This window comes from Paroedura picta, chromosome 5 (genome assembly GCF_049243985.1).
Source record: "Paroedura picta isolate Pp20150507F chromosome 5, Ppicta_v3.0, whole genome shotgun sequence".
NCBI lineage: Eukaryota > Metazoa > Chordata > Lepidosauria > Squamata > Gekkonidae > Paroedura > Paroedura picta.
This window is the reverse complement of record NC_135373.1, coordinates 123802293-123829037: the sequence shown is the minus strand read 5'-3', so window position 1 is coordinate 123829037 and position 26745 is coordinate 123802293. Positions and strand designations below refer to the sequence as shown.

The 26745-nt window shown below is 50.4% G+C and overlaps 1 long non-coding RNA gene across 1 annotated transcript; it reads right to left on the bottom strand.

Annotated features, from left to right (window-relative positions):
- Positions 1–9080: 9080 nt before the first annotated feature.
- LOC143839140 (uncharacterized) lies at positions 9081–14535 on the bottom strand. The gene is made up of 3 exons (XR_013231635.1): positions 14015–14535; positions 12493–12559; positions 9081–10667 (listed from the first exon to the last, which is right to left on the bottom strand). It is a non-coding gene; the product is annotated as an uncharacterized LOC143839140 (long non-coding RNA).
- Positions 14536–26745: the final 12210 nt, after the last annotated feature.

The following is a 26745-nucleotide window of genomic DNA, read 5'->3' as shown; positions in this document are numbered from 1 at the left end:
GTGACCTTGGGCCAGTCACAGTTCTCTCAGAGCTCTCTTTGCCCCAGCTGCCTCACCAGGTGCCTGTTGTGGGGAGAGGAAGGGAAATTGACTGTTGGCTGCTTTGAGACACATAAGGCCTGCTGGGTGACCTTGAGCCAATCACAGCTCTCTCAGAGCTCTCTCAGCCTCCCCTCCCTCACAGGGTGCCTGTTGTGCTTAGAGGAAAGGAAGGCGACCATAAGATTCTTTCGGGTAGTAAAAAGCAGAGTACCAAAACCCAGCTCTTCTTCTAGCTCAGCAGAGGGGAAAGAAAGCGACTGGAGTCCCTGGGGCTCCTCGTGTCCTAAAATGTTCTCGACAGAGGGGGGCTAGGTCTGGAGTCCTCTCCACCTCTGCCGCGTGTCAGGGGCTGCCCCTGCCGTCTGCCATTGCGTGACAACATGCATCCCTGTCTGTTTTCCAGCAGGGCCGTCCCTTTGGAACTCACTGCCACACTGGGCCCCTTCCTGGGCTGACATGTGGCAACACAGCCGTTCCCTGCATGAGGAAGCACGCACACGCAGGGTCCACGAGGGAAGCCGTTTCCTTGTAGGGGATCTGGGAGGCTGTCCTCACCACCGCGTGTCCCCTTCAATCCCTTCTGCTGGCTGATACTCTGCAGACCTCTTCCCAAGAGCCGATGTTAAGCAAGAACTTGGCGCTGCCTCTGTTTGTTGTCGAGAACGTCAAGGACAGCAGCTGCTCGTGGGGAACATGGCGGGGTGGGACGGCAACCTTGTTTGTCTTAAAAAACAATACAACAAAGATGTTTTTCAATTTCGCCCGATTCGTTTCTCTTGCCGGGATCTCACAGATGGTGAGTGAGGTGCTGAGGGTCCTCGCACCAAGAAAGATAGCATGTCAGGAAGCAGATGAGGCTACATTCCTCCCCCCCTCCCTGAACCCCTGCTTATCCAACATGCAGGGACTTTGTGATGAAGAGCAGTTCAACATCAGAGCTCCACCCACAGCCTGAAAAGGGGACAGCAATGGTTTGGGGGTTAGACCCTCTGGTGGAGATCTGAGAAATCCAGGTTCAAATCCCTGCTGTGCCATGGAAGCTAGCTGGGGAAACTGTAGCCAGCCACTCTCTGCATAATCAACCTTACAAGGTTGTTGTGAGTATAAATTTTGGGACAATTCCAACAATTATAATAGACCCCTTGTGGAAGTATCACTGCTGTTTTAACCTACCATTATTTATTTAAATTAATTTTAAAACTTTATTTTTATCTGTTTTAATTTTGTATTTTATGTAATTTTGTACTCGACCCTGAGCCGGTTTGCTGGGCGGGTGGTCTAAAAATCCAAGGAAGGAGGGAGGGAGAGAGGCAGAGAGAAGGATGGAATAAGGAAGAAAGAGAAGTAGAAAGGAAAGAAGGGGACAGAGGAAGGAAGGGAGGGAGGAAAGGGAGGAAGGAGGAAGGAAGGAAGGAAGGAAGAAGGAAGGAGGAAGGAAGGAAGGAAGGAAGGAAGGAAGGAAGGAAGGAAGGAGGAGGGAGGAAGGAAGGAAGGAAGATGCAACGAATATGCGTTGATTCGTTGCAAGGGAGAGACCCATCTAGCTGACGTGTGAGCTGGCGATTCATCGTTACCACGCTCCCCCGAGTGGAAAAACAAATCCCCCCCACATGGGCGTGATTTTTGGCCGAAATTAAAGGGAACTAGCGAACAGGGGGCTGTGTTGTGCTTGGGGACTTAGGGAAGCTTTAAAGCACTTCTGTGGAGGGACTGTAGCCAGAGAAGCCTCGCTGGGTGAATCAAGTCTCGCTGGTTCGTTGCTTTCCCCGCTCACTCCGAGGGAAAAGAAATGGCGATTGCTTCGCCGGAAGTTCGGAGGAGAGAGCCAGGGGGAGGGACTTTGTTGCAACCGCTACATTGAGAGCGCACATGTCTTTTTCGCAAGTGTTGCATGTTGTTGGCAAGAATGTAGTGATTTTCTGAGGGTGAAGTCCCCAGAAATCGCTACAATGAAGTGATTTTGGCGCTAGTGTTGCAGGAGTGTTGCAGATTGCTCATGACGTCATGCGGAACGCAGTTTTATTGGCGAAAACAAAATGCAAGACTAGTGCTATATTAAAGTTGTGTGGAATGACCCTGGGTTTACGCTTTAGTGCACTGGGTCAATTTATGGTGTCTGAAGAAGTGTGCGTGCACACGAAAGCTTATACCCAATGAAGCAATGCACCGACTGCTTAAATAATAGTTTTACCAAGAAGAGAAACAATTATGTAATTAAGAGGGAGGGAGAGAGAGGGAGAGTCCTAACAGTCTAACTGACTATTGTGGAAGAATCAGGGTGGAAGTGTGCTCCAAGGAGCAGGAACTCTCCAACTGAGCCAATCAGGAACCAGGAAGAGATTCTCTGAAAAACATCCAGGAGTTCTTAATCTGAATATGCTAATAACACACACACACACACACACACCGTCCCCTGTAGAATATTCTTCCTATGCTGCTGAATCATGCACGCTAAAAATCTTGCCTATTCCAGCAGAGACACTCTGATCGGATGCGACAAATGACTGCACATCAAGACAGCCTGTGCTGCGGGGAGAGATCCAAAAGGCTGCGTCGTTGAACAATTGCCTGTCTTCTTCCCGCAGCCAGTCAGAGAGCATCCAGCTGGTCTGTACAAGGCTGGCTCGAGAAATGCCGTTAATTGGCTCTTCTTGCCTCTCTCAAGACGGCTTCTGCGGATGTCTTCTGCATGGAATGTAAATGCAGAATGAAACCTTATAAATGAGGCTAGTATAGGCCTCCATTGGGGAAAAGCAGAGAGGGAATCAGACATCCCACCTTTGTCCCCCAAGGGGGACCCAGCTCCTCTTATATCAATCTCCTCCCCTCCGCTTTCTCCTCATAACAGGTAGCAGAAGCCAAGAGTGTGAAATCCACCCACCCAGTGAGCTTCCATTTTCAAATAATTTCCGCCTGTGTCCTGATGAGAGACTTCCGGCTCCTTTGAACATACTTCCTCCCTGATTTCCTGCCGGAACAACTATTAGTCAGTTAGACTGTTATGACTGTCTCTCACCTCTCCTCTATACATTGTTGTTTCTCTTCTTAATGAAACTATTGTTTAAGCCCCTCCTTTGCATATTTAAACATTTTGGGGAGGGCTTTTTACTAGCCAAAGGAGTTTCAAAACAGCTTAAAATTCGCCTTCCCTTCCTCTCCCCACACCCTGTGACAAGGATCCAATGCCACAGTATCCTGGGACTTTGGGACGACTGGGTCCTAAGTCCCTCCACAAAATTAGAGCTGTAGCGGAACACAGCATTTTGCAATTATACAGTTTTTAGTTACCTTTGTGGATGAGGCACAGAACCAGATTCACAGTGCTTTGATGTATAAAAGAGAGAATCTTTACTGGAAAGATTACACATGGATATTTATCATGTTCATCTGCGTCAGTCCTCTTACTGAAGCAGTGCACCAAAGCTTAAAAAGTAGTTATGAAAAAAGAATATCACAAGCCTCTTGGGAGTAGGCTGCAGGCAGACTACATGCCCACACATTAGCAAATGGAGAGAGCTAAGCCTGATAGCTGTTTGCTTGCTATTGCAAAGCATGTACACTGATCTACTCTTCCTGAAGAAAGAGAAAGTGGGCAGGAGCCCAGCTTAAACCAAGGAATTTCCCAGAGCACATGGCTCAGAATCCCTTGCAACCTCAGAGTGACCATTAGGCCTGATTAGTGAGCCCATAGGAACAGCTCAGCTGCTTAAACAGCTTAACAACAGCCCGTCAAGGTTGACTTCACCAGATTACTTGCAGATTGCAATTCCAACACCGTGGCATCCAAGGCTGCAGAGTCCACCCACCAAAGCAGCCATTTTATCCAGGTAAACTGATCTTGCTCATCTGGCGACCTACTGTGATAGCAGGAGATCTCCCACCCCCACCTGGAGGTTGGCAAGCCTGCATGTTTCACATACCCCCAGCTCTCTTGACTTGCTGCCTGTGGCCTCAGCTTTGAGACTGGTGAGGTGGGACCTCTTCTGCCCCCTCTTGCAGTCATACAACTCAGATCCAGGTAGCTGGGATCCCGGGATGTCCTTTCACCCTGCCTAGGTTCCAGGGCTGACCAGCCCTGATTCTGAAGCAGCCAAAGTTCCGCCTCAGAGCAAAATATTTGCTGCCTTTAATCCCGGCCAGTCGCAGCTGAAGAGTGACCTAGGTGCTAAGTCTGAAGCGCTTTCAGAACACGGTTGGATTCACAGCATGATCTCATGCTTTTTAACAAGGGGAAGGGTGAAGGTGGGAGGGCGGGAGAGAACGTTTTGCAGGATGATAAAGAAACCCGGGCGGGGTTATTCTCAAGGAAGTCGTTTCTTCGGCTTACGAATTGGCAAATTCAGCCATCCTGCCAATGTCTGCTTTTCTTTATCGGGATATTTGGCTAATTCAGTAGACTTTGCCCAGTTGTAAAAGCCGTGATACTCAGTGCAGGATTTAATCTCCCCAGAAGTATTTTGCAAGAACGGTAAGCTTACATGCGTTGAAGGAAATCCAGTTCACATTCAGGTGACAGTCGAAAGAAGAACGCAGTTTGAGCCAGGGGCACCTTTAAGGCCGACAAAGATGTATTGAAAGTATAAACTTTCATGTGCACGCTTATAACTTGCATAAAACGTGGCCGGACTTACTTACTTACTTACTTACTTACTTACTTACTTACTTATTTCCGCATTTATATACTGTCCTCCAATGAGCCTCTTGTGGCGCAGAGTGGTAAGGCAGCCGTCTGAAAGCTCTGCCCATGAGGCTGGGAGTTCGATCCCAGCAGCCAGCTCAAGGTCAACTCAGCCTTCCATCCTTCTGAGGTTGGTAAAATGAGTACCCAGCTTGCTGGGGGGTAAACGGTAATGACTGGGGAAGGCCCTGGCAAACCACCCCGTATTGAGTCTGCCATGAAAACGCTAGAGGGCGTCACCCCAAGGGTCAGACATGACCCGGTGCTTGCACAGGGGATACCTTTACCTTTTTATACCGCCCTCCTCAAAGGCTCACAGCAGTTTACATGGAACTGAAGGAAACTATACAGAGAACATTACATAGAACTAATTATTATATTATTAACTGAGAATAACAAGTAGCTGTATAACATTTAACAATAATAATAAAACAATAATACAAAAGGTCCAGGAGTCTTGGTGGATTTCTGGGAGGGGGGGCAGGGGCCCTGCTGATGTTGATTGATTGTGCCTGGCCTCAGCCAAATACCTGGCGGAGGAGCTCCCTTTTGCAGGCCCTGCGCAACTGCTTTGGCTCCGTCAGGGCCCTGATCTCCTCTGGGAGCTCGTTCCACCAGGTGGGGGCCAGAACAGAGAATTCTCTGGCCCTGGTCGAGGCCAGGTGGGCTTCTTTAGGGCCAGGGATCCTTAGCTGATTGGAGGCAGTAGAGCGTAGAGCTCTTTTGGGGGCATAGGTGGGGAGGCGGTCCCTCAGGTACCCTGGACCCTGACTGCGTATGGCCAGCCATCGGGCGCAGTCTGTGCTCTGCTGCTCCAGTCCAGCACGGTGACCCACCTCAGCCAAAAGAAGAGAAAGAAAGGCCTGCCTGGAGGAGTACTTTCCCTATCACGAATGGCCAGCTTACCTGGCATTGGGTGTGGGGAAGGATGAGGATATTGTCTATCCTCCAGGAGAGATGGCCAGAGACGCGTGTCACAATGGAAGGCCAGGTGAAGTGAGAGAGAGGACAAAGGGTGAAGTCAGAGGGCAGCTCCTAGGTGAAGACAGAGAGAGCCCAGCTTGTCCAGCATCATGTGTGTGGGAATCTCCCACCCAAAAACTGACCAGAGCTGACCCTGCTTGACTTCCAAGATCTGATGAGGTTAAGGTATCCTGGGATATCCAGGTCAGTGACTCATAGCTTTATGTTGGGAACATTGAAGAGTCCTGCTGGGTCAGACCAGTGGTCCTTCTAGTCCAGCATCCCAAGAACATCAGAAGAGCCCTCCTGGGTCAGACCAGAGGTCCATCTAGTCCAGCATCCTAAGAACATCAGAAGAGCCCTGCTGGATCAAACCAGAGGTCCATCTAGTCCAGCATCCCAAGAACGTCAGAAGAGCCCTGCTGGATCGGACCAGGAGTCCATCTAGTCCAGCATCCCAAGAATATCAGAAGAGCCCTCCTGGGTCAGACCAGTGGTCTATTGTCCAGCATCCTAAGAACATCAGAAGAGCCCTGCTGGGTCAGACCAGGGGTCCATCTAGTCCAGCATCCTAAGAACATCAGAAGTGCCCTAATGGATTAGAACAGGGATCCATCTAATCCAGCATCCTGGATTTCTAATCTGGCATGCTGGATTCGATTCTTCGCCCCCACACATGCAACCAGCTGGGTGACCTTGGGCTTGCCACGGCACTGATAAAAGTGTTCTGACCGGGCAGTGATATCAGCGCTCTCTCAGCCTCACCCACCCCACAGGGTGTCTGTTGTGGGGAGAGGAATGGGAAGGCGACTGTAAGCCGCTTTGAGCCTCCTTCAGATAGGGAAAAACGGCATATAAAAACCGACTCTTCTTCTTCTCCTCTGGCACCCATTTCTCTGTGCCCATGGCCTTTTATCAGAATTCCAAAGGGACCCACAGCCTCCAAAAAGGTGGGGAACCCCTGTTTTAGGCAGACTAATTATGACATTTATGCCCACTTAGGGTTCCAAAATGTTCTAGCGCCCTGAAACCTTCTCACCAAAGCCCTATGATTGTTCTGCCTTCTTGCCCCTTGCTGGAGGACAACTCTTGTCTGTGTATTTCTCTAGTGGCCTTTATTCCCAACAATGTTTTGCTCTGCTGGTGTATCATGTTCAGACCGAGAATAATAAAATGCCTAAACCAAGCTTTACTGGACTTAATTGGTGACAGGGTTCTGGAAATAAAAACATCTTCTCCCCCACCCCACATTTCTGAAATGCATCTGACAATCTTCATGAAACAAACCCATAAATGGCCTTCTTTGCCAGTCCCTGAGAATTCCCAAAGCCGAGAACCACGATGATACCAATTGTCATTCAATCACATCTATTTGTGGCCATTGACCAAAGAGAAGACATTCTAACAAAAGGTCAAAAAACGAACGAGTAACGTCAATAGTTAGAGGTAAAATATCATCAGGATCAAAGTAGAATTCGTATTACTGGAATATAGAAATAGAACTGAAACCAGAATTTCATTTAAAAAAAACACAAATCGTTATAATTTGATATACAGACCTTTATGATCTACCCTATATACTTGCGTATAAGCCTAGTTTTCCAGCACTTTCTTCACACTCAAAAAGCCCTCCTCAGTTTATACGTGGGTATATACAATAAAATCAGAGTCCAGTAGCTCTTTAAGACCAACAAAGATTTATTCAAGGCGTGAGCTTTTGAGTGCAAGCACTCTTCGTCAGACTAAGAACTGACCATCATAACAGTAGGAATATATAAGCAAAATTCTAACACAGGGGTAGTCAACCTGTGGTCCTCCAGATGTCCATGGACTACAATTCCCATGAGCCCCTGCCAGCATTTGCTGGCAGGGCTCATGGGAATTGTAGTCCATGGACATCTGGAGGACCACAGGTTGACTACCCCTGTTCTAACAGACAAACCTGAAAGTTTGTCTAATAGTGACAAAAAAAATTCCAATTCCGCAGCTCATGGAGCAGAGGGCAGTGGGAATAAGACATTCTCCCTCGCCTCCATTTCTCCAAGAGGACAAGGGCGAATTCTCCCAGGGAGAGGGATCCTATTGTATTTGCCATCCACGAGGACGCACAATGATATATTCGTAAAAGTTTCCGTGCTGCCTTGAAACCTCCAGATTCCTAAAATCATTGCCATCTCCGAACTGGCACATCGCTCATCCCCACTCGCGTGGGGAAATATAAAACAGCTGAGATCAAAACTCCCATTGCATGAAAGATGAAAAACAGTTGCCTATGTACATTTTTTATTTTGGACGGGCCAAGCTTTCACGCTGGCAAAACACAGCTGGGAATCATTTCTTTAGAAAATGGTAAATATTATCTGGCTCCAGATAGATTCATCTCCCACGGCGGTGCCCCCCATCACGAGCCCTACTGCAGACTCTGGCTTGGGGGAATCCTGGAGGTTTTGTGGGCGGAGCCTGAAGAGGGCGGGGCTTGGGGAGGGGAGGGAGCTCAGCATAGGGTCTGCCCTGCAAAGCAGCCATTTTCTCTCCGTCTCCTATAGATCATTTGTAATGACAGATCTCCAGGCCCTGCCTGGAAGCTGGCAACCCTACAACTGAGATGCAGTGGTTCTCTGACATTCAGGATGAAGTGGTTCTATGAGCACATGGGCTCCTCTCAGGACCCTGGGAACGTAGGCTTAGAACCGATAAAAGGACGAACGTCACCAAAGGAAGAATTAACACATGGAATTCACTGCCACAGAAGATGGTGCTTAGTGCTTGTGGGAGGCAGTGGGAGGGCTGTGGGAGTTCTCGCCCCACTGGTGGACCTCCTGAGGGCACCTGGGTTTTGGCCACTGAGTGTTGGCTTGGATGAGTCATTGGCCTGATCCAACATGGCTTCTCTGATGTTCTCCAAGGCCTGGTTCTAGCATCCCACAGTCTACAGTTGGCCCTTACCTTGAGGCCTAAGAAATTGGGAAACGATTTTTACCTCTCGGTTACTCTTGCCCCTCCCTGACCATGCTGCAAGTGGACTAGCTGCATTTAAATATATCAAGCTATAATTAAAGTTTAGCTATCATGCCACACAAAAAGCGTTGGGTCCTTCCAACAACGTGCCGGGATTCCGATTGGCCCTCACTGGGGGATGGCACTCCCCCACTGAGGGCCAGTCAGAGGCTCTTCCGCACCCCTCTCTCCTCCTCCATGCTACTTCCCGGCACTTGACATGAGGAGGAAGAGCCGGCAGGAGGTAAACTGGGGAGCTGGGAACAGCTGGCTAGGCATGCTCTGCCATGCTCTTCTGCGCCTATGCTGTACCAATCCATGTTCCCTTGTTGCCTGCCTGGACTCCCTGGACTCCCTGGACCAGTACCGATGCCAACCAGAAGCATGAATTAACCCCACAACCAGACGAGCGCTGGGCCGGGCCGAATTCCGGTGTGGAAAAAATCTAGGCTCAAATCTCCCTCTTCAACTGCAGACCATCAGGGTTACCTCCCAAAACAATCTTTATGTGGAAAATTGGGGGGGGGGGTGTTGTTGATGTTCCAGGTCCTAGCCAATCAGTCCTGTCTACGGCTGTTTTCTGTCCTGATGCTCCCAAGAGATGAAGAACAGGAGCTTGTTGTCCCCCTCCCCCAGAGTTTTATGTGGCCTGAATATGCTGAGTCCATCTCCGGACTGTTCCCAGTGCTTTAAAATCGGCACCTTCTGCTGATTTCCCCTGCTGGTTCCTGCAGCTCTTAATGTAGTCCTGGGATGCTGTTTGCCAGCTTTGCAGTGAGGCTACATTGCTGACTCATTGTCCCTCCCCTCTCCTCTCCCCTCGCCTCCTTCAGCCTCCGATTAACCTCTGGCCTTGCAAATGAAATCCCAAGTGGAACTAACTCAGAAGGCGGTCATCTCAGCCGACCTGAGAGCTCGTAAACAAGCCCGGCTCAGGCCTAAAAGCCCCTGATCCGCCCCCACCTGGCAGCGTGTGTGATTCTCCAGTGTCCCCTTTCATTATCGGAGGCTCTTGCCAAAACACACAGGGATCCTGCGGTCAGAGGCAGAGAGAAAGAGAGAGAGAGATTAAATCTCTCCCTGCAGGGCAGGAGTGATGGAAAGAGACACAAAAACCAGTTATTTGCATTTTAAATTAGTCCATCTTCCTGCCCAGAGAATTTTCTTCTTCAGGGGACTTGTTTGTAAAAGAAGGTCCTAAGCTTCCAGGTGGTGGCTGGAAATCTCCCTGGATTACAACTGATCTAATGACAGAAATCGGTTCACCTGAAGAAAATGGCCAGGGCTTGATGACATTCCATCCTACAGACGTCCCGCCCCTTCCCAGATTGTGTGCGACGTTGTGCGTAACTGCATATTAATAGCGATTACAACTTGCAACCCTTGTGCAATTTTGAACTTGTGCGGAATGGCCCTCACTTTCCCCAAATCACCAGGAATTTCTCCTCCTGGAACTGGGAAGCCTACCAGAACTGAGTCCTGTTTAGAAATAGGAAAAGTCCAAAAGAAATGGATTTTTTTGTAGATTTTGATTTTGCATGCTTAGAATTCCACCTAAGGCAGTGGTTCACAGAATCACAGAATCATAGAGTTGGAAGGGGCCATCCAGGCCATCTAGTCCAACCCCCTGCTCAACACAGGATCAGCCCAAAGCATCCTAAAGGTTCTCTGGATGATCATTTCACAGGGGTCACGGCAGGGTGAGCAGCTTGGGGGTGGGCCGCCACTGTTGCCGCTCCTCCTGCAGGTCTTAAAGGTGCCCCTGGACTCAATTTTTGGTTTTCTAAATCATTAGTTTTTGTTATTTGGTTCATGCCACGCCCTTCTCTCCGAGGGGGTCCCAAAGTGGTCGACATCGCTCCTCTTCCATTTCACCCACACAACAGCCTTGTGGGGTAGATCAAGATAGAGTGTTCACTTCTCTGGAGCAGTGGAAAAGAGCGAGATCGGCAGGGTGGGACAAGAGACAGAACTGAGCTGAGAAACCCTGGGGAAAAAAAAACAATTTATATACAATCCTGAACCATGGATCTTCACGCCATTGGTCAGTTTTGGTTCAATTTCTGTGAAAGAACCCTTGCATAATTTGATGGTTGGGGGTCAACACAACAGGAGGAACTGGATTAAAGGGTCGCGGCATCAGGAAGGTTGAGAACCACTGACCTAAGGGATTCTGTTGGGCTTAGGGTATTCTGCCAATGCCGGGAAGGATTCTCCAGGTCTGCTTCTGCCAGGCCTCATGTTGAACTCGAGTGCCTTTAGGTACCCCCAGAGAATTTTAGAAGAGGGAGAGTTTTTTTTATACCCCGCTTTTCACCGCCCAAAGGAGTCTCAGTGGCTTATAATCACTTACACTTCCTCTCCCCACAGAAGACACCCTGTGGGGTAGATGAGGCTGAGAGAGCTCTGTCAGGACTGCTCAGTCAGAACAGCACGATCAGAACTGTGACCAGCCCAAGGTCACCCGGCTGGCTGCACATGGAGGAGGAGTGGGGAAACAAACCTGGCTCGTCGGATTACAGGGCAGTGCTCTTAACCAGGACACAACCACATCCCTAAAAAATGAACTGCAAAAATGGAACAGGGACGTATGGGGCTTAAAGGTGAATGCTGAAAGATGGCCATTTATTTTTGGATGATTATGGAACGTTTCATTTCAGTGCCGTTCCTGGGAGGTTTGTGGAAGTTATTCCATGTATGAAAATTTACTTACCAAGGGTTGGGAGGGAAGACACTTAACTCTAAAACTTTGCTGAAGCAAAGATAGTCTGTACTTGGTCAGTCTCTAAATATACTAAATGTACTACTAATGTTCCTATAGATTATTAAGGTATCGAAATAATGAGGTATTGAACTGTTATAATGTTTTGAAAGTTGTTTGAAAGTTGTTCATATGTTCAATGTAAAGTTTGATAATGTTTCAATGTAAACCTCCCAGAGCTGCAAAGAATGTGTGGTATAAAAATAATAAATGAATGAATGAATGAATGAATGAATGAATGAAAGAATGAATGAATGAATGAATGAATGAATGAAGAAGAAGAGTTGGTTCATATGCCACTTTTCCCTACCCAAAGGAGGCTCAAAGCGGCTTACAGTCGCCTTCCCTTCCTCTCCCCACAACAGACACCCTGTGGGGTGGGTGAGGCTGAGAGAGCCCTGAGATTCCTGCTCGGCCAGACCAGCTTTATCAGCGCCATGGCGAGCCCAGGGTCACCCAGCTGGTTGCATGAGGGGGAGTGCAGAATCGAACCTGGCATGCCAGATTAGAAGTCCGCACTCCTAACCACTACACCAAACTGGCATGAATGAATGAATGAATGAATGAATGAATGAATGGATGGATGGATGGATGGATGGATGGATGGATGGATGGATGGATGGATGGATGGATGGATGGATGGATGGATGGATGAATGAATGAATGAATGAATGAATGAATGAATGAATGAATGAATGAATGAATGAATGAATGAATGAATGAATGAATGATCCTCTGGGGGCCTCTAGGAACATAATCTGGAAAGAAAAGATGAATGTTGGGTTTTACATCTTTCCATGCAGGCCCCCTTCATCTTGGAGGGAGGAGCGGTGCATGATGGGAGAATCTCTCACGGTTCTGATTCTGTTTCCGGGCAGTTTTGTCAGTTAACTGGATCTCTCAGTCAGTCCGTGAGTGCCGTTCCTTCTCTGTAGCAAAGGAAATGTGATCTCATCGAAATTTATTCCAGAAAATACCCGTGAGCTGGAGTCTATATATTTGCTTGTTTATCACCACTGAACCCCTTGGAACGAAAAAGAAAAGAGCTTACCTGCTCCACAAGACTCCTTCTCCTAACGGTTATGATCAATCCAAGTAAGCGAATTTGTTTCATGGTTCTTCAAAGAAAAGAGAATGGTTATTTCTAGGAAAGGCTGCCAAAATTTAAAACTAGTCAACCTTAACAAATGCAGCAACATTGCCGCTAAATGAAAGTTCCCCCTTTTCTTTGCCTGGGATTTCTGTGAAGTCTAAAGTCTATCCCACTAGTTTATTATTGTTGTGAACTGCCCTGAGCCCATATCGAGGGGAAGGGGGCAGTATACAAATTAAATATCATCATCATCATATTCTCATATTCAAAGAGGATATTGGCTTGAATCATGAACCCAGCCCAAAATTAATTTTTACGACAGTTAACGCAATAAACATAGAAATCCATGCATTTCCCCACTGATATTATTTAAGAAGCAGCAGTGTTGGTTTTTATACCCCGCTTTTCACTACCCGAAGGAGTCTCAAAGCGGCTTACAACCGCTTTCCCTGCCTCTCCCCAACACAGACACCGTGTGAGGTAAGTGGAGATGAGAGAGCTCTATGAGAACAGTTTCTAACAGGACTGTGACTAGGCCAAGGTCATCCACCTGGCAGCGTGTGGAGAAGCAGGGAATCAAACACGGCTTTCCGGATTAGAAGCTGTCACAGCACGAGGAGCGTCTCTGTATGACTGAAGGTAAGCTATGGCAGCCATTTTGTGACTGACTCCGCTTTCTGCGGCAGCCATTTTGTGGCAGGTGTTTTTGTGGCTAAGCCAACCACGCTGTGGCAGAATTCCAAAGGTATCCACCAACTCAAAAGCATTGGGAACAACTGTTGTGGTGGATATTGTTGGTGTAGGACCAGGAAGACCCGAGTTCGAATGCCCACTTTTGCCAGGAAGCTCAACGTCTGACTTGAGAGCAGCTATTCTCTCTCTACCTTGGCTCGCAGGGATGTGGGGAGAATAAACAGAAGGAGAGGAGAATTACCTTCATATCCTTGAGAAAACGTGGCAATTAAAAGATAATGAACAATAGACACCCGCCTGTTCCCTTCTGCCTCTCTCTTTCTAAGAAGTTCCAATTAGTATTTTGCTGATCTAGGGTTGCCAACTCTGGGTTGGATCATATCTGGAGATTTTGGAGGTAGAGTCTGGGGAGGTTTGGGGAGGGGAAGAGAAAGGAAGGACTTAATTGGGATGCAATGTCTGAGAGTCCCCCCTCCAAAGCAGCTATTTTCTCCAGGGAAACTGAACTCTGTTGTCTGGAGAACAGTGTAAATGGCAGGAGACCTCCAGGCCAAACCTGGAGGTTACCAGGAAAAAAGAGGAGGCTGTATAACCGTGACTCTAAAACTATAGTAAATAGTGCTTCCAAAAGTGCGATATAGTCATTTAAAAGGTGTCATCAAGAGAACTATTAGTAATAACCAAACAATACTGTACATTTCTGACCCATCGCGACCCCATGGACAATGATCTTCCAGGCCTTCCTGTCCTCTACCATTCCCCGGAGTCCATTTAAGTTTGCACCTACTGCTTCAGTGACTCCATCCAGCCGCCTCATTCTCTGTCGTCCCCTTCTTCTTTTGCCCTCGATTGCTCCCAGCAGTAGGCTCTTCTCCAGGGAGTCCTTCCTTCTCATGAGGTGGCCAAAGTGTACAATAATACAGCAATACAAAAACTAATTCAGGCCACAGTTCAACAGGTTGGTTCCAACTGAAGTCCAAATGGGCACCCTTTTCACAGGGTGGATTTTGGGGCTCAAGAGGGGGTGGCAGGTTACATTGGATGAGTGATAGGGCATAGTGCAGGGGATGATGACCCAGGAGGTCCTTTCCCACTCTATGATTCTATGATTCTAGGGGAAGAGCAAAGTGCCTTGCTCAGTCACCCTCACCCGGGCTATGAATCATTGGCTTCCTCTGTTTCATGTCAATCTCCTCTCACCCACGGCATATCTCTGGCTCTGCTTACAAAAAGCAAGGTGCTCTCTCTCTCTCTCTCTCTCTCTCAGAAGAAACCCAGCTCAAACTGACAGACCTCCAGTGCTCAGACCCCAAAGATGGGGCCAGCAGCAGGACTTTCCGGGCTGATTTTCCTTCCTCTGATTCCTGCTCTCTGATACTCTGCCTCCCCCCGCCCCTTGCCAGGATCTTGTGACCAGGTAATTATTTGAGTCCCCCCCCCTTCTTTCCATGACACAGCAAAACAGGAGCGTGGGTGTCTGTGCGGGGAGTGATTCTGGCACTCGGAAAGGATAGCTCGCTTGTGCAATCCTTGTTGAAGGATTGCAAGTTTTTCCTCTTTGTGGGGGGGAAATAATAAGGGTGGGGGGTGGATGAGCACGTCCATGACCTTGCCTCCCTGCGGGTGGTTCTGAAGGGAAAGGTGAACAGGCGTCCGTCACGGAGGAGGAGTTGGCGACAGGAAATCTGTGACTGTGCGGGGACCAGCTCTGCACTGGCTGATCTGTAGGCCCTGGCCAAATCTCTCTGTGTTTCCCCCAAGCGGATTTAACCCCTGGTTCCTCTGCCTTCTGCGTTGAGTGGTCCCAGGTGAGTGGTCCCCGGCGTTGAGTGGTCCCCAGTGATAAAAAGGTTGGGGACCACTGTCCTAAAGCATGGTTTTGCTCATAAGCAAATCCAGTCCATCAATTAATCAACCAATGCTCCTGCAACCAATCAACTAACAGAGCTTTAATCCGGGGACAGGGGTCATAATGACTCCTGGGCCTTACAATCCATTACCAAAGTAGATGGCTGACCATCTCATAGCCCAGTGATTTGTCCCTTCGCTTGTCCGCTTTTGGCTCTGCAATTTCTTCTTGCATTGTCCGTTTTCTCTGTATCACCAGAGCTGCCAAAGGATCCATACGCAGATACTGACCTGAAGGTGGGTTCGTCTGCCAATGGAGATGTGGGGGGGGGGCTCCTCCTGCTCCCCCCTCCCCCTTGTAAGGCTTGGGTCACAGAGAGAGAGAGGCTGCCCTTTGTGATGCCAGAGTGAGGTCAGAAAGGGAGCCAGGCAGTGAGCAGAGAAAGTCAGGGTTTAGCAGGCTCAAGGCTGCGACCTGAGGCTTGGGAGATGGGCAGATAGCCAGGTAGGTGCTCAAGGCCTGAAAGGAGCTTGGAATATGGGAGTTTGAAGATGCTGGTTTGGGAGTGGTGTATGTGTGCATGAGGGGGGGGGGAGGGGAGAGAGACCAACTAGGATTTAGAGCAGGGGTAGTCCAACTGCGGCCCTCCAGATGTCCCTGGACTACAATTCCCATCATTAAATGGGTGTCTGGTCAGGGCAGGGGCAGGATCACATTATCAGCCTTTAATGGGGAAGGACTATTGCTCAGTTATGGAGATAGATGGATCCAGACGGGTCGCTGTGTTAGTCTGCCTGTAGAAGTAGAAAAGAGCCAGCGTCCAGAGGCACCTTAAAAGGCTAACTCCCTTTGTGGCAGGGGGAGGAGCTTTTGTGAGTCACAGCTGACTTCTTAGCCTTTAAGGAGCTCCTGGACTCTGGCTCTTTTCTATAATGATCTCCTAAACCAGGGGTAGTCAAACTGCGGCCCTCCAGATGTCCATGGACTACAATTCCCAGGAGCCCCTGCCAGCGAATGCTGGCAGGGGCTTCTGGGAATTGTAGTCCATGGACATCTGGAGGGCCGCAGTTTGACTACCCCTGGCTTAGGGTTACCAGCTTCTTTGATTGGTCTGGCCAGCAAACTGCCATTCAAGTCCTGCCCCTGTGGCTTTTGAAGGGCTTGAGTTGTTGTAGTGTCAACACATGCAAGATTGTTGCAACAAGCGCCCCGAGGGCCTTTCTGGGGTCCTGTGTGGTCACTTCTGGGGAGGGGCTGTGGCTCAGTGTGCAGGAGGTCCCAGGTTCAAACCCTGGCATCTCCAGCTTAAAGGACCAGAGAGCTGCCACTGGTCAGAGTAGCTAATAGTGACTGTGATTGACAAATTGATTAATTTCTTAATCGATTTCTATACCGCCCTTCTTGGACTTGCCATCTCAGGGCGGTGAGCAACTAGATTATACCATGATAAAACAAGACGTCCCGTTAACAATAAAACTCCAAGCGATACACAAATGGTCCGATACGGTGTAAGGGAGCTTCTCAGGGGAGCTCAGTTTTGCAGGCTAGCCTGTAGAAGAGAAGTGGAGCAAGAGAGGCTGGGCCACCGATTGCAGCCGCTTGTCTGCTGATTGCAGCCGCTTGTCTGCTGCCTGTGCAGAGACCACCTCTCTCCCCGCGAGTCCTTCGTTCGGAAGAGTCAACTTCAGCACCAGGGCCGAGAACAGCAACAAGCCCACTGATCTCTCAGCCTCCCCGCAGCCGATCCCCTGGCCACCTTTTCCCTTCCTTTGCAAAGAGGCCTCCTCTTCAAGGTGCCGGGTTTTGAGATCTCGGGCAGGGCTTTGACTCAAATTATTTCATTTCAAACAAACTCCAAAGATTATTTAGAGAAAGAAAAACATACCAATGTCAATGAATCCCTGACCTGGATGATGCAGGCTGGCCTAATCTCATCAGATCTCAGATTTTTGAAGAAGAGTTGGGTTTTATACTCTGCTTTTCACTACCCGAAGGAGTGTTGAAATGGTTTACAAACACCTTTCCCTTCCTCTCCCCATAACAGATACCCTGTTAGGTAGATGGGGCTGAGAGAGATCTGAGAGGACTGTGACTGGCCCAAGGTCACCCAGCAGCCTTCACATGTCTCATAGTAGCTTACAGGTACCTTCACTTCTTCTGCCCATAACAAACACCATGTTAGGTAGCTGGGGGCTGAGAAAGCTCAGATAGAACTGTGACTGGCCTAAGGTCACCCAGCGTCTTCTAATCTGGTGAGTTGGGTTTGATTCTCTGCTCCACCGCATGCTGCCAGCTGGGTGACGATAGGCTGATGGGGTTCTTCTGACTGAGCAGTTCTGTCAGAGCTCTCTCAGCCTCACCAAAGGGTGTCTGTCTGGGGGAGAGGAAGGGGAGGTGATTATAAGCTGCTTTGAGGCTACTTTGGGCAGTGAAAAGTGGAGTATAACTCTTATTTCCAGTGAAAAGCTTAGTTCAATGGTCCCCAACCCCCGGTTCGGAGACCGGGACCGGACCGTAGATCAGTTGCTACCGGGCCGTGGCTCCTCCTCGTCCTCCTCCCCGGCTGCTGCTGGCTCACCTTTGGTGCTCTCCGGTGGCTGCCGTGGCTGGGGCTCCCCCTCAGCGTGGCAGCGCCCCTCCAACGTGTGCCGGGAAGTCATGGGCGCCAGTGGGAAAGCCAGGTGGCAATGTCCCTTGGCAAAAGACTACCACCCCCCCAGGCCTCAGTAAAATTGTTAAGCGTTGACCGGTCCCCGGTGATAAAAAGGTTGGGGACCACTGGCTTAAGTTTATCCAAGGGTCCTTAGTTTTGCAGTTGGGGATCAATAGAAAATGGAATAAATAGGATTAATCTAGGTCAGCCCTTTTCAGCCTATTGGCCCCGGAGGAACCCCTGACATATTTTTCAGGCTTTGGGGAACCCCAGAAGTGGTGACTGGCCCCATCAGAGAAGTGGGTACGGTAGCAAGATGCAGGAGCCGGCCAATTGGTCATTTACCATTTTTCTGTTGTGGAGAAAGAGACGAGATCCGTAGAGCAGCAGAGGAAGGGGGCTCCAGGGAAGTCAGCAGCCACCTGAACTTCTGGGGAAGTCCGCATAACCCCTGGGGAGCATTCATGTAACCCCAGGTTCCCTGGAACCCAGGCTGGGATCACTGCTGGTCTGAGGTGGAAATTCCTTATTTTCTTTTATTACACTTATCTACCACCCTATGTGTGTATGTGGGGGGGGGGGATAGGGGCAATCAGGACTTTTGGTATCTCCTTCTCCCCACTTTCTTGACCGTCAATGAAGCAGAGTTGTATTTGTTGTGGTGGTTATTAAAATTATTATCAACTTCATGACTAGTCTGAGGACACGTGGGTTTTGGCCACTGTGTGACACAGAGTGTTGGATTGGATGGGCCATTGGTTTTTATTCTCATGCCTGGGACAGAGGTGCTCTGTCCTCTTGGTGCTTGGAGGACAACAGTGGAAGAGCCTCTGGAGTTCTGGCCCTTCTGGTGGACCTCCTGATGGCCCCTGGGTTTTGGCCACTGTGTGACACAGAATATTAGACTGGATGGGCCACTGGCCTGATCCAACATGGCCTGATCCTTATGTTTTTCTGTGCCTACCCCACAAATATAAATAATGTTGCCTTGTTTGGAATGAGTGTTTGTTTGTTTTAAACAAAACAAAACAACCCCTTGGGGCTTGGGAGAATATTCTTGACTTCTTGGTGGGTGGCAGTAGAATAAAAGCTAAGAACTGCTGAGCCAAACCATGTGACCACAAGACACCGGTCTGCACATGCATGTTTCTCTCTCCCTTGACAACCGGCACCTGAATGTGTGATCTGACTTTATGGAAACAGTATTATGTTCCAAGCTGCCCTGTCTTGCAGTGCATGTGATACTGGTGTCCGGGGCTTTAGCTGTAAGCTGGGAAACTCAGAGAAATGGCTGCGATGCTATGGACAGTCTAAAGATCCTAAGGTTGCCATCTTAGAAGCACTTTCTTAGGCTATTGAGTGAAATGGAGTTCATAACAGAAATAAAGGGGAAGATACAGATCCAGCATGAAACCTCAGACACATCCTTGAGGAATTAATAGAATCACAGAATCATAGAGTTGGAAGGGGCCTTCTGGGTCATCTAGTCCAACCCCCTGCACTACACAGGATGCTCACAGCCCTATCGCTCCTCCACTGTCACCTGCCACCCCCTTGAGCCTTCACAGAATCAGCCTCTCTGCCAGATGGCGATCCAGCTTCTGTTCAAAAATTCCCAAAGATGGAGAACCCACCCCCTCCCGAGGAAGCCTGTTCCACTAAGAAACCACTCTGTCAGGAACTTCTTCCGGATGTTTACATGGAATTTAGAATCACAGAATAATTAACTTGGAAGGGACCTCCTGGGTCATCTAGTCCAACCCCCTGCACTATGCAGGACATTCACTTCCCTCTCGCTCCTCCACTGTCCCCTGCGCCCCCCTTGAACCTTCACAGAACCAGCCTCTCCATCAGATCCAGCCTCTGTTTAAAAATCTCCAAAGATGGAGAACCCACCACCTCCCGAGGAAGCCTGTAAGGGTGCATTGTGTCCCGCCCTAAGCCACTGGGGAGGGCAGAAAAGGAACTGTCATATCCTTCAACTCTCAGAATTGGCAGCAAACAGAACTAGCTAAAGCTAAGCAGGGTCGTTCCATGTTAGTATTAGGATGGGAGACCCCCCAGGCAAGTCCAGGGTCATAACGCAGAGGCAGACAATGGCAAACCTGCATAGATATCGGAGAAACAGCTGGAGCCAGAGGCTCTCCAGATGTCCATGGACTACAATTCTCATTAGCCCTTTCCAATTGACCATGCTGGCAGGGGCTCATGGGAATTGTAGTCCATGGACATCTGGAGAGCCACAGTATGGCCAGCCCTGTCTTATGGGATGGCTATAAGTGGGCTATGACGTGGCGGTCCTTTCTACCGATATTGGTAATGTAGACAGGCTGAAAACCTCACCCTACTTAACTGAACACAAATCCCATAGAGGACAATAGAAGTTGCTTTATAAAAATATTTAAGGTTCTCACAGGGCAGTTCTCACAGAGCTCTCTGAGCCCCACCAAGTTCATAGCGCATCTGTTGTAGGGAGAAGAAGGAAGGCTGGTAAGCTCCTTTGAAATTCCTTCAGGTCATGAAAAGTGGGGCATGAAAATGAACTCTTGTTCAAAAGAAATCATTTCTAAGTCCCCTGGAGTTCACTGAGTCACAGATTGTGGGGGAGAATTTTAGTGCGTCCCTCCCAGAACTTAACATGAGCTAGGAGTTTTAAACAACAGCGAGAGTTACATCCAATATTTCAACATAGGCCATTTTAATCCCACCCAGCCCAGTATGAAGTAGGTTAAATTTTAATTTCCTTGAGAACGTTGGTGCTTAACCCCCCACCCCACCCCCCACTCCCAATTAAATAAGCTCAATACCCCATACATAAAAACCTAAAGACCCAGGTATTAAAAATCTCAGATTTGGGGTTCATTAAGAGCACCCCCTGATGAGTCTGCTACTTGGCCATCACCCTGTCATTAATCTAGCTGGAGACCAAAGGGCCCCCAAATGTCTTTTTAAAAAACTCCACGGAGGCTCCTGACAAGCTGAATTTGGTTTCAAAAAGCTTGCACCTTCCAGGTTGCATGCACTCCAGCTCTGCTTTTGCTCTCTCCCCCACCCCTCCTTTCCTGACACAAACAAGTTTATTCCCCCCCTTCCCCCCCCTGCTTTTTGTTTTGCTGTCCTCAGCACCGCAAAGGCCCGGCCGAGAGCTGCGCACCAGCGGGAGCGCCTCCTCCCTGCACGGGGACTCCGTGCAGAAACGCCAAGCTCTTTTAGGGACGCGATGTCAAGAGCAGGGAGCGGAGCTCACGATCGCGGCGGCCGCCCTCCCTCGTGGGATGCCCCGCGTTCTCACGTTCATCGTGCACGCGTGTGAGACAAACAGCGCCGGGCACGAAGAGCTCCGAAAGAGAGAGGCGAGAAAGGGGAACCGAAGAGGGGAGAGTCGGTGTCTGCCTTTGCAAAACCTTGCCCCAATGACTCGGGAATCCGGCGGCGCCCTTTCCCACGACACGGAGTCCCGCGTCAGTTTCCGTGACTCGCGGCTCGCTCCGTCCGACTCTCTCGGCGGGCTTCCGCAGACCCCCCCGCCCCTTCCGGATATCGCCCCTTTGCAAGAAGCAGTGCGGGGTGCTTTAAGGTCGCGCTTTCTCCGCTTAGCCTGGCCCACCTCACGGGGTTGTTGTTGTGAGGACGAAACGGAGGAGATAAACCACTTTGGGCACCCAACGGGGAGAAAGGAGATGTCGAAAGGACTCCGTCCATAACTGGGATTCAATCTACCAGACCGAGCCAGCCCGGGAGATCCGGGGTCACTCCGGACTAACTGATTTCGATTGAGGAATCTCTGCCTGGACTAGCCCCCATCGCTGCCGCTTCCCATCCGAGCGCTAACTCGGGCCGACCGGGCTTAGCTTCCGAGACCGGCCTGGGCGATCCGGAGTCACTCCGGTCTACAAAACCCTGCCGGGGAGAGCGCGGATCGCGGCAACCGGGGCCGAGCCCGCCGAGCTGCCCCAGGGAGAAGCGCTCCGATGTCCACGACGCAGCTCCGGCCGGCTCCCGCGGGTGGCTCGCCAGGCGGACCGGCAGGAGGGCTCCGGAGCGAGTCCGCTTCGCTTCCTCTCTCGCTGGCCGGCGGCGCTGCTGCAGCGTCACGTGGGAGCCCCCGAAGTTTCCATAGCGAGGCCTCCGGGCGTCACATGATGGCCCCGATATAACGAAAGCACCGGGCAGCCGGCGGGAGCAGTCGAGCCGCGGGAGAGCCGGGCGGCGGCGGAGCAAGCAAGCAAGCAAGCGGGGGACTTGGCGGACGCGGCTCGTTGCTTCGCACGGACCCCGGGAAGGGGGCGGCGTGGGAAGGAGGGGAGAAGAGGGGAGGGGGAATCCCCCCTCTCCCCCCCCCCAAAGTCCCACCTCCTCGCGATCCAAGAAACTTCCAGCCCCGGGGGAGCTCGCGCGGGGTCTCCGCCCCGGACCGCCGCCTGGACGGGATCTTACTGGAAGCCTTTTCACTCTTCACCCCCCCCCTATTATTATTATTATTATTATTATTATTATTATTATATTTTGGGGCGGGGGTCTCGTTGCTGCGCTTGCGAGCCAGCCTGGACGCGCGTCTCCACCGCCACGGTGAGTTCCCCCGAAGCCTTTTTTATGGGGGGGGGGCGTTATGGGGACAGAGGGGTTTGCGCGCCTGCCAGGGAGGGAGCGCGCAGCGGTGCATGGCCCCCCAGTCTTTTGGGTCGGGGGTCTTGCGGCCGCGTGGAGCCGCGGCGGGCCGGCGGCGTGGCGTGCGCGGTTCTCTCCCCCCCTCTCCCCCCCCCCCGCGCGATGTCCGCATTCCAGCTAATGTTGCGCAGATGAAATTCAAACGGGAGGTAAACAGAGCGGGGAGGAGGCGGCGGCGGAGGCGGGGAGGAGCAGCAGCGGGAGGAGGAGGAGGAGGAGGAGGCGGCCGGGAGGGGCCCCCGCAGAGCCCACCTCCTCCCCGGGGGGGGGGCAGCGGCAGTCGCCACCCTGGGCGAGCCCCCCAAGCCGAGCCAAGGCAGAGCGCAGCAGCCAGCCCAGGGAGACCGGCATAGGAAGGAAGCCTTTGGACTCAAGGGATTCAAGGAGCTGGCCACAACCCCCAGACAAGGTAGACCAGTGAGCCCGGATTTGCGGGGGGAGGGAGGGGGAGGAGACGACCAGCTGAGGCTGCGCCCAAAACTGATCAGCCGAGGACCCCCGATGGAACTCTTTCTGGGCCACTTTGCCCCTTTCCTGCCCTCTTGCCTAAGATCAAAGGGCCCTTGGAGAGGTTGGCCCCACTCGGCATCCACCCCACCTTGCCCCCCCCACCAGTTTAGGGGTGACCCTTAGGCAGCCCTCTCCGCAGACCGAAGTTTGCGGGCATCTCAGGCAGGTATACACACTTCTAAGAGGCGGGCAATGGTTAGCCACCCCTGCGGGTCTCCTGCCTTAAAAATATAGGCTTTGGCTGTGACTTGACAGCACTTTGTATGCTCTGTGTTTTTTTGGGGGGGGATCTATTGTTCCCCCCCTCCTGCACATGACAAGCGGCACCTGCCGAAATGTTTCCTTCTGCCCCAAAGGCACCATGCCCACCTCTGCCTTGGCTCGTCCAAACGGTTTCAAATTTCCGAGCTAGTGTTTCTTGACCTGGGGGGCTCGTAATAACAGGGGGGAGGTTGCGCTGGGGGGTTGGGTCGGTGACAGCCGTGTGCGGATGCGGTCAGCCGGTGTTGACAGCTGCCTGGGTATGTGGCAGGGGGGTGTTGACATTTGGGCAGAGACGAGAGTCCACCGGGAACCGTGATGTGGCAGAAAACATATGTTTGTCCACGGTCTTGTGTTTGTGTGTGTGTGGGGGGGTGTTTTTTGCGTTGGTTGGTTGAGGTGGTGGCTCCAGTTGGCAGCCCGGTGGGGTGCTCCGCCTGACACCCTGCTCCGGATCGGGATCCCTCTTTCTGGATTTCAGAGAGGGGTGCTTTGGCTGGGAAAGGTGGTTTTGGAAAACGGTTTTGCGGAAATTGCCCCGTCGCAGGATGCCACCCTCGGAGATCTTGTGGCCCAGCAGCGGTTTCTCGGGCTGCTCCGGTATGCCACGGCAACATTTCCGCAATTGCAAGAGTGCGCATTAATGCTCAAAGCTCATCCTGTGCAAACATTTGGCTAATTAATTGAGGCAAGTTTTCCCTTGTGAATGTTCCCTGGTGGCACGGAACAGCTTCCCAGCGGTGGCAACCGAGCCAGGGAAGTTTCTGGAGGGAGCTGAAAGAACAACAGAGATTCATATGGGGATGGGGGGGAAGAAGAAGTGGGTACATTGAAAGAGACCAGGGTGTGTGGGGGGAGAATGGGGCTATTATATACTGAGTAATTAGGTTAAGGTGGTTGCAATATGTCTAGGGCTGTCACTGTTCCGGAAGTTCAGGCAGGCTCTTTAAAATAAACATATTTACATTCTCAGATCCAGGAGGGGGGGGGGGAGAGTCTGATTTTTTACAAAGTCTTTAAGGTGTGACCTGTCTCTTGTTTGCGCCTTCTATGCAGCATTTAGCTGCACCTTTGGAATCTGGTTTCAGCCACGTCACGTCAAACGGGAGAAGTCCGGGCCTGGTTGAGGAAGTCAGGAAAAACCTTTGCTGGCAAGAGTTTGCAGTTCAGGAAAAGGGCATCCTATTTATTTACTTCCTCATTTCGACCCACGGGGATGGGTGAGGATGCCTGCAGAGGGGGAAGGAGCTCTCTCTGCACCCCAGTTCCTGTCTTAAAAGCGGCCGACGTGCGATTCGGACATTTTAGGTTGAAACCTGAGGGCATGACGGGATTTGATGGGGGCCTCTCAGTTGTTGAAATGTCTAATATGGAGGTAAACCCCCCCAAAAAAGAAAGAAGATAATTTGATCCGTGATTTCCATGGGGGAGGGTTGTTTTGGAGTGATAAGAGGCATGCTAGGACATTCACGTAACCACATAGTCAAGGCAGAGCTGAGCCGATCCACGACTTTTTTCCAAAACAGGGTGTCTATGGGATGCGGGGGCATAATTTGCTTGCGGTTCTCCGATCAGTCTGTACAGGACAGTCGCTTGCATGCACCACCAGTCTCCCTCCCCATATTTTCAGATTCCGAACCTCCCCAAAAGGTTACAAGCAAAAGGATCGTCTGCGTGAAGGCCCATGTTCTGATCATAATATCAGCTGGAGCTAATATTGTCAAGATGTTATGTGTTTGTCTGTGTGTGTGGGGGGAGAGTTCTATGTATTAAGGAAAATCTGCATGGGAATGTTTTAGTACAGCTCAATATTTAGGGAGGCTTGTTACCAAATTAAAAAAAAAATTCTTATGCTGCACCTGCTAAAAAGGAAACTGACCCTGGATCACTGTGGGGAGTGAGACAATGTGCACAGCCGGCACACACCATGGCAGCCCTTCAGTGCCTAAAGTTTGTGTGCAATGCCATTTGATGAGAGGCAGAGGGCTGTAATTTTGGGGTCCGGAGTCTTAGTAGCCATAATTCCTGATACAAAGCTGTGTTAGCATGGAAGAAGCAGGTTAAGACGGGTCCAGGGGCATGTGAAGGACGGCCAAAATATATCCCCATTTGAGAGTTACAAAATCAGATGGCAAAAACAGGGTGAACTACCTCTAAACTGTAGGAAGTCTGTTTCGAGGGAGGTTCACGCAAAAAGGGGAAATTAAAGTTTGCTTCTATGATTTTGATGACAGAAGCCCAAAGTGGCAGATTAATCGGTGTGGCATACAAGAGTGAGAGCTTGCGTATTCCAAACAAAAAGTATGTGAGATGAGGTTTGTCTTCGGGGAACAGCAATCTATTTGGGAGAGCTGGATTTTAAGGTCACAGCGTTTTAGTGGCAAGGCACTACGGTGGGTCATGCTGGAATGCATTTAGAATGATCTATCAGCCGGAATTTTAAAGACCCAGGCTTAACGTTATCCTTTTTGCTGGTTTCGAGTATCCAAAACGGTGCAGAGTTTTGAATTCTCATATCACTGACAGGCTCAGATGTTTGCCGTGCATGCATCCACGCCGAGCTTTTACATGCGTAGGTGTCAGTGGTGGCTATGTGGGCAGAGTATTATTGTGCGCACATAGCAAATGCACACTGTACTTCCACATCGGGGCCTGCCCAGGATGAGTAACACGCAGAGTTGGTTGACGCCATTTTGTCGAGGCAGAAAACATTTCTTCCATCTCTCCGGACGATACGCAAGCCGGCATGGCACTGAGGCACAGTACCTGGGACACCACTTGGTCTAAATAGGTCCTGCAGCCATGTTGCCCCACATCACACCCAGGTCACTCCCAGATGAACATGGGAACATTTCCACTACAGAGTAAAGTAATTTCCCCGTAGGGTGGTGGGGGCGAAGACTGTACTTTTAAGATGCTGATTGGAAGTTTGATGCGTGCACACTCTGATTGAGGCACTATAATTTCATGTAAAGCTGTTCATAAAATAATTTCACATCTCTGTGCTGGAACGTGCTGTGGGTCCGTCTGTTTTGTGAGTCAGCAGCACTGTGGTGACTGCTGACCCGTTTTCTGGCATCCTCCCAGTGTTTCAAGAAAGAGGGTGGGTCCAGGTGGGGGTTTTGCTCTGCAAGGCTCCTGATGGGTCTCTGGAGATGCGATGGGTTGAACAGGTGTTTAGGAACATTGCTTCAGCAGTAGACCCACCCAGCCCGAATGTGAACTTCGGCTCCGACTCCTCCAGCCTCCATTTTCCAGCCACCGTTTTATGCCTGCGGATGCAAAAAAGTTGGGAATTCTTGGGCTGCAACTTATGAAAGATCTGTTGGGGGATCTGATTTTGGAGAGTAATGAATGTTATCTTTGGCCTCCTATGGCCATGTGAGGGTCACGGAGTCCGTAGTTAGGTTAGGAGGTGGTTTGTGGAAGATGAGTGGTACTTTTGAGAGCAAGGCCCCATACTTGTTGGGATATCGTGCATAAGTCCATCAGGGTATCGGTTATAATCAGGACTCTTCAGGTGGGTCGCTACGTTGGTCTGAAGCAACAGAACCAATTTTGAGTTCAGTGGCACCTT